This window comes from Manis javanica, chromosome 13 (assembly GCF_040802235.1).
Source record: "Manis javanica isolate MJ-LG chromosome 13, MJ_LKY, whole genome shotgun sequence".
Classification (NCBI taxonomy): domain Eukaryota; kingdom Metazoa; phylum Chordata; class Mammalia; order Pholidota; family Manidae; genus Manis; species Manis javanica.
Genome location: NC_133168.1, coordinates 85,658,333 through 85,666,638, shown reverse-complemented (window position 1 = coordinate 85,666,638; position 8,306 = coordinate 85,658,333).

The window sequence follows — 8,306 nt, the reverse complement described above, 5'->3', positions numbered from 1 at the left end:
TCAAAGCTGGCCTCTTGGGCAGCTGGGGCTGGATCAGGAGTTCTCCGTGTATTCTGGGAATCGTAGTTCTTCGAGGCCTCTGACTGCTGCGACCCTGCTCAAGCCTTCCTGAATGACTGGGTCCTTGCTGTCCCCAGGATGAGCTTCTGTGCTTCCCAGACACGCCACGGCCTGCAGAGGAGCAAACTGAAAGGGGAGAATGAGCGCTGGGTTTAGCTGCTGGGCTGCCCAGCAGGCCCCACCCAGTTGGCAAACACTGTGGTTGCCATGGCAACAGGCACAGCTATTGTCCTTCTCTTCCTGTTCTGCTGACCTCTGCCACCCACACTGAGCAATCAGTTGCCTTAGCGGGGCCAGTGTCCTCCATTGGATTGTACCCATAGCCCTGCTTGCCCCTGGCATCTTAGCTGCCCCCCACATACCTGGAGAGGACAGTTGTGGGGCTGTAGGGAGAGCTGAGTCCTGGGCCGAATCCACCTGCATCCACCTGTTGACTCCCAAGGAAGTGCCCCAGGGAGGGGGTGAGTGGGTTGTCCAAGAGCAGAGAGCAGTGCCAGACACCTCCTTTCTGATTTTATAGCTCAAGAAGAGTGCCTGAAAACTGAGGCTGAAAGGTCCAGCTGGTGAGGAGCTCAAATTTGAGTGGCCTCTCTGCCTCTTTGAGGAAAAAAAAAAAAAATATCTGGAATGCCAGCTAATAGATGCAGAACGGAAGGTTGAGTTAGAAAATCCCCATTTTGCAGCCAGTAGAGGAAAAATTGATTCAGGCTAGGCTCCTTAATGCAAAGTAGATATTCAGACAATCTCAAAGGAGCAGGATACAGATTACTTGTTAATTACAATAGGAAAAAGGTACTTTGGAAATGGCACAGTGGAGAAACCTGGCAGCCACCACCTTCACCAAGTGATCAAAGTTAAATCACCAGGGATGGGAGAGGCCATCCTCGGAGTCTTCTGATGTGTTGTACTGAGGACACATCACCTGTGAAGCACTTGGTGCTGCTCAAGGTGTTTAACCTGAATCTAATCATGAGGAGACAATCAAACATACCCTGACTGAGGGACATTAAAAAAAAAATGGCCTGAACTATTCTAAGTCATGAAGGCAAAATCAATCCATTAAGTGAATGAATTAATGCATGAATAAAAGGCTGGGGGACAGTTCTAGATTGAAAGAGACTAAAGAGAGAAGACAAGCAAAATCAATGTGTACAATCCTTGATAAAAAATTTTTTACAAAATGATAAACCAGCCATGAAAGATACTTTTAGGATAATTGAGCATATTTTCATGTTGAATGGGTATTAGGTAATAATATTGTATTCATGTTAAATTCCCTGAGTGTGAGGATTAGACTGTGGTTGGTTAAGAGTATGTTCTTATCCTGATGAGAAATATGTGAATTATTTAGTGGTCAATTTGTGTTGGCTGCAACTGTCAAATGGTTCAGAAAAAAATATATCTGTATACAACATTTTATATACAACGTCATAATATGGTGTGCATTCATTAGTGTAGGTACAGGGGAGGGAGGGAGAAAGAGAAAGCAAATGTGGTGAAGTCGTAGCCATTGCCACTGAATCCAGGAGAGTGGTATATGGGTTTTCATTTTACTCTTCTTGTAAGTTTTCTATAGTTTAGAAATTTTAAAAATAAACATTGGGGGAAAAGACTCCCCTTTCCCTCCCATCCCCAGAGGCAATACTCCAGTGGGTTTAATGTGCACCTTCTTTGTGTCTTTCCTTGAAGATGTGCATTGTTTTGTGTGGGTGTTGTATTATATTTGATTTCGTACTTTCTTCTCCCCCACCCCACCCCACTCAGCACCCACTCAGTATTGCTTGCTTGTTTTGCACTAGGCCTTGAAGGTCCATCCAAGCTAATCTCTTGAATTTGTTTTCTTCTAACGTTTGCTTGGTGCTTCACCAGATGCATCCCTCATATCTTACTCCTCTGTCCCCTGGGGATGGGTACCACGCAGGCTCTAGCTGCCCACACTGCAGTGACAGCTTTGGACATGCCCCCTTAGGGACCTGGTGAGACTCTCCCTAGGACAGAGACCTGGATGCCGAGATGCTGGGTCACAGGATGCTTCAGTCGACCCTGACATGTGACATCTCTCTGGGTGGGTGGGTTGCACTTTCCTCAACTTGCGGCCTGACCCTGAGATGTAGGAGGCAGGGGTGGACCAAAGAGGGATGGTGCCAAGAAATATTGGCCTGGCCAGTGTGACCTTGGAGTTTGATTGCCTGGCTCTGTGGCCTGTGGTTGGGCTCCCCGCATTAGCCACGCAGGACTGGACTCAGCCACACAGGACTGACTCTGCCCAGGCTGGGTCCTGTGGCCCCTGGTCTCAGCCCCAGCGTGGGCACCTGTCTTTGGCTGCTGGATTTTAGGAAGTCATGATAATAGCCAGCAGCAGTGATATTTTCTGGAAGGCCAGTGGACAGCACTCTTTTCAAAATACATCTCCAATTTTTTCCCACTACCACCTGGTCCAGGATCTCCAGCCAGTGACTTCTCCCTGATTACCCAGCAGTGCCCTAGCTCCAACCCCCCACAGTGGCCAGAGGTGGCCTGCCCGTTCTCTGAGGATGACCCCCACCAAGAGACCATGTGCCCACCAACACCCTTTGCTGCAGTAATTCTTCTGGAGTCAGGCCCAGCCATACTGATTTCTAGCATGACCTCCCCGAGCAAAGTGGGGCCCCCAGTGAGACACACCACCCAGGTCTCAGCTCTGACTTACAGGCGAAAGCAAATCACACCATGCTCCTCCTGACTCAGACTCTCTCAACCTGCTGCTGCTCTGCCCTCAGGCACACACAGGCCTGCCCGAGCAGCGCCCTAGCACCTGGCCCGTCTCATCCCTGGGCATGCCCACCCTATGCTCTCCTGCTCTTTCTGTTCCAGCTACACGAAGCCTGGGTGCCTCACAGTCCTCAGCTCAGCCTTCCTCTGTCCATACCCCTCAAAGTCTGTCTAGGAGCCTCCTCCACAGGGCCTCAGCCCCAGTGGCCTGTCCCTGAGCTCAGACAAACCCGTCTCCCCAGCCTGTGGGCCTGGGGCATGCCAGACCTCATCCCTTCCAGCTCTCCGATCATGAGAAGTGTTTTGCCCTGTGTGTGATAGGTGGGTTGGTGCCCCCTGCTCCAAGCTAGGTTCATGTTCCTGAACCCATGAATGTGGCCTAATTTGGAATAAAGGTCTTTGCAGAAGAAGAAATGAAGGATCTTGAGATGCGATCATCCTCTTAGGGTGGGCCCTGAATCCAACAAGTGTCCGTATAAGAGACAGAAGACCCAGAGACAGGCGGAGGGAAGGGCTGTGTGAAGATGGAGGCAGAGATTGGAGTGCTATAGCCGCAAGCCAGGAAGTCCGAGTGTTGCCAGCAGCCCTCAGAAGACAGGAGAGAGGCATGGGCCCAATTCTCCCTCAGGGCTTCCAGAAGGGTCCAAACCTGCATATATCTTGGTTCAGATTTCTGGCCTCCTGAATTACAAAAGAATTAATTCCTGTTGTTTTAAGCCACCCAGTTTGTGGTCCTTTGTTATGGCAGCTGTAAGAAACTAACACCTCTGTTTCAGGGCTGTGTTTTCTGGAAGACTCTTCTCACAGGTTTGCTTCTCACCAGGTCTCCTAGAGCCCTCAGGAAGTGTGCCAAATGACTAATATATGAATTGTGAAGTAGGAACCGGACCCCAGGAAAGAGGGGCTTTCCTGGAGCCTAAGAGAATATACACTTCTCCCAGGCGGGGCTCAAGGGACTCTTTCCTAAGTGGAATGACCACCACCAGTCTCCAGGGCTAGGTTGTCCTCCTCTGCATACGTCTTGACATGAGCGGTCATAGGACAAATGTCTGAATCACTTTGTCACTTAGTTACTCATTCAACAAACACTCAGAGGTCAGTTCTGGGCTAAGCACTGCTCTGGGCCCTGGTGATACAAAGGTTAATAGGGCATGGTCAGTGACCTCAAGAAAACTTGGGTGTTCTGGAGGGGAGCCTTCTGGAGTGTTCCTGAGGCTGTCTCTCCTGCCCTCATGACACAAAGAGATATATGACTGAATAATAACAGAGTTTGAGAACTCTAAAGAAATCAGACGTCCTCCCCCCAGCCCCTCAGGGCAAGCATGGAATTAATCAGCAGACCAGGAAAGCATTCTGGGTCTGTGGGAAGGAGCCTGAGTATGTGTACTCCAAGGGACTAGGTTTTTTTTAAAATTTTTAAAAAATGTTTTATTAAGGTATGATTGATACACACTCTTAAGAAGGTTTCACATGGAAAAACAATATGGTTACTACATTGACCCATATTATCAAGTCCCCACCCATACCCCAATGCAGTCACTGTCCGTCAGTGCAGCAAGATGCCACAGATCCACTATGTGCCTTTTCTCTGTTCTCCCCGTGATCTCCCACACCATGTGTACTAAACATAATACCCCTCAGTCCCCTTCTCCCTCCCTCCCAACCCGTCCTCCCACACCCCTCCCCTCAAGGGACTAGGTTTTAATAGAAAATATCCACACTTACGATTGGTGGTGTGCTATTTTGAGATGGAAGGTTGGTTCATTGAGACATAGCTCAGGGACTTTAAGTTATCATACAATCATTTGATCAAATGACATCCCTCACCCACCCGCAGCAACAAAGGAAAATTAAGACAAAGCTGAAACCAGAACCTTCAGAGGCTCCTCTTCACTCAGGAGGAGATGAAGGTCTCCTGGTGGGCTGCCCAGTCCTACACCGTCCGCCTTGTCACATCTGCCCTCAGCTTCTCCCACTCACACCTCACTCTGCTGCAGCCTCACTGGGCTCCTGGCTGGTCCTTAAACAATTCAGGCATGCTCCTGCCTCAGGGCCTTTGCACAGAGATCCCTCTGCCTGGAACACGCTTCCCTCAGAACCTTCCCAGTACCCCCCTTACCTCCTTCAAGTTTGCTCAGATGTCACCTTCAAGGTGAGGCAGTCGCTGACCATAAGATAATTGTGCCCAACTCTCTCTCTCTAGAAAATACATGTTTTCTATTTCTCTCTCACTCTCTCCCTATCTAACGTATCAGATGTTTCATTCTTTTTTTCTTTCTCCTCCAACTTAACTGTCAGCTCACCAGGGCAAGGATTTTTTTTGCCAGTTCTGCTCACTGTTGTGTCTGCAGCATTAAGAACAGGGCTGGGCAAACAGTAGGTGTTCAAAAATGTTGATGAATGGACGAGTGCTTATTTTGTGTCAGGTACTATGCTGTGTTCTTCCATGATTAATAACTAATGGCACTAACTAATATTTAAAGAGACCTGGGGCAGATTTTCCACTGAATGCTTTACAACTGTTTGTGCAATAATTGCACCCTTGCTCTGTGCAGTTCTGTGTGAGTCTTTATCAGGGGTCAGCTGAGTTCTAGCTTTGGGGGAGGGAGCTATGATTAGTCCTGTTTTGTGGGAGGAAACTGAGGTTCTGAGAAGTTTTGTCATTTTCCCAGGGGAGTACAGTGAACAGATTTTTGAACTCAGCGCAGCCACCGTCTGGAAACCAAGTTGTTAAAGCTGTGTACTTCTGCCTCTCCAATGCATTATCTAGTCCAGTTTTCATTAACACCTCTATGAAGTCTGTTTGCCCTGTTTTTCAAAGGATGCCACTGAAACTCAGAGAGGTGAAGCTACCTGCCCAGGAACATACAGCAGTGGAGTGGCAGAGGTGGGGATCAAAGCTGCAGGAGCTTAGCTCTGGAGGCTGATGCCCCGCTGCCTGTTGAGTAGGTTGTCAGGAGGCAGCATGGGAGTGATCCTGCTTTAGGTATAGCTTCCTCAGGCTGGGGGAGGGCCAAGGCTTGAGCTGAGGGTCTCAGTGGCTCACCTCAGCTGATCTGGTTTCTGGAGCTCAGTCAAGAGCACACATCCTCAAAGATCTCTAAGTGACCTCAGAATTTGGGGTCACTGGCTATGGGCTAAAAGAACTTTCACATAAAAGTGTAGTGACGATAGTAACTGCCACACATCTGTATCTCTATATCTGGAAATCCTCAGCAAAGTAGGAGAGGTACTATTATGCCCATTTTTACAGTTAAAGAAACTACGGCATAGAAAGGTTAAGTCATTTGCCCAAGGTCACACAGCTAGAAAGTGGGTCAAGCTGGGCCTCAAACCTGGAAGAAGCATTAATGGCTAGGGGAGTTGCCAAACGCTCCTCTGGATCTTCACACCCCAGGACATCCCTCCACTGGGGGCCTGGCAGGAACAACAGGAAGGAGGAAGTTCTTTATTTCTGATATATTATGGGAGGGAAGAAAAAAAATTGTACAGTATATGCCATTTGTGCAAAGACATTTGTGCAGCATCTCGGGAAAGGCACAGAGAACTGGAACATTCTTTGTGGGTGGCTGCCAGTAGCAGGGCTGGAGAGAAGGGCTTCTTGCTATCTGTCTTTTGTGAGGTTAGTGCTGTGATCACACAGCCAAAAACTAAAAACAGAAAACAGAAACTGTGCTTATGCTTAGAGTTGCCTCTTGAACAACATGTGCGGGTCCACTCATATGCAAATTTTTTTCAGTAAACATATTGGAAAACATTCTGGAGACTTTGCAACAATTTGAAGCAATTTTTTTCTAGCTTATTTTACTGTAAGAATACAGTAGATGATACATACCACATACAACATACATGGTAATGTTACTGGAAAGGCATCTGGTCTGCAGTAGGCTATCAGTAGCTAAGTTTTTGAGGAGCCAAAAGTTATATGCAGATTTTCCACAGCACAGAGGGTTGGTGCCCCTAAGCCCTCATGTAGCACAAGGGTCAGCTGTATAAACTGACTCTCAGAGGATGTACAAGTTTAAAAGGGGAAAAAAGTCTGATGCCGTGGCTTGCCTATCCTGGCAGGGCGGGAAAGGGACTGCAGCCCAGAGGAGGGAGGAGACTGGACTTCTCACCGCAGGCTGAATGCACATATTTTTGAACTGTTTAAATCGTATAAAAACAGCACACTGCTGGTGCGATGGACTAAGATGAGGTGGGTCAAATGGGCAGCTCCACACGTAGACACGGAAGCAACTCCAAAATGTGCTGAGAGGCAGTGTGGGAAAATAAACTAAATCCACTCAAAGCCAGCCAAGGAAGTGAGGGGGGAGTGGTCTGCCCGCACACACATGGAACACCTCTGAACAGTCACGTCCAGCGTGGGCGAAGGGGGGGCGCATGAAGACTGAAGACTTTCTGTCCACTGGAGTCCTTTTTGTCTTTTACACCATAAACATTTGCCTGAAGAACCCCACTGCCCCACTCACTGCCCTGGGTGGCAGCCTGAGTAGGCTATTTCTGGAAGTTCCCAGAACTGCGTATACACTGAAGCTTCGTGCACTTTTGTGCCAGTTCACAGGCACCTGCCATGTCATGGAGACTGGGGCCGGGGGCTGGCAGCCCTGGAGGGGGTGTTTGTGACCCCAACAGAGGCCAGGGTTGATCCAGCACTTAATGCCGTCAGAGTGCCTGAGGTAGTTCAGTAATATCTCTTGTGTTAAGTCTCTTTGGCTGATATCCTGAGTCACCTCCCAGCTGGGATGGCAGCTCTGGGCTCAATGTGGCTGCTCTCCTAGACCTGCGCTGTCCAATAGTCAGCACTAGCCACATGCAGCTGTAGCGGCAACTGAAAAAAATGATTTTATTGAATTTTAGAGAATTTCTGCTTAAAAAAGACTGTTCCTTTGACAGTGTTAAAATTTTTTGACAGGGCTGCCCCTAGACTGTTTCAGTGGCTTAACTATTTTAGTGGGAAGGCCACTCCTTGGGAGACTAAATATGTAGTCACTTAAGTTTTTACTTTAAGACATTTTGTAGCAGAGTAGCAACACATTGTTTTAAGCCTATGTAATTACTTACCTTATAGTAAAACCAGTTCCTTAAAAAAACTTACAAGTAAAAGCAGCTTTGCTGGTCTGCCAATGCAGCCAGGGCAGGAAGTGGGTCTTCTCCAGGGTGGGGCCAGCCCTGGGCTGGAATTCTGGGCAGGTTTGGCCAGGGCCTGCCCCACACCCGGCCAAGGCGTGCACGGGTTTAAGAGCACAGACCTCGTACTTCCCCATGACCGTGGAAGGGAAACTGCTTAACTTTGAGCCTAACCTTCCCTGAAAAAGTTCTGAACCTACTGCTTTGGATGCCCAGATGCCAAGTCTGGGCAGGCTGACATTCTCTACCCCACATGCAGCCCAGGGAGACCTCTCCCCCTTGCAGAGGATTCCTGCCTCCCACCCACCCAGCCTAGCAGCCTTTGAAGATGCCCAGCCCCACCCCAGCCTGTCAACAAGGTCCTC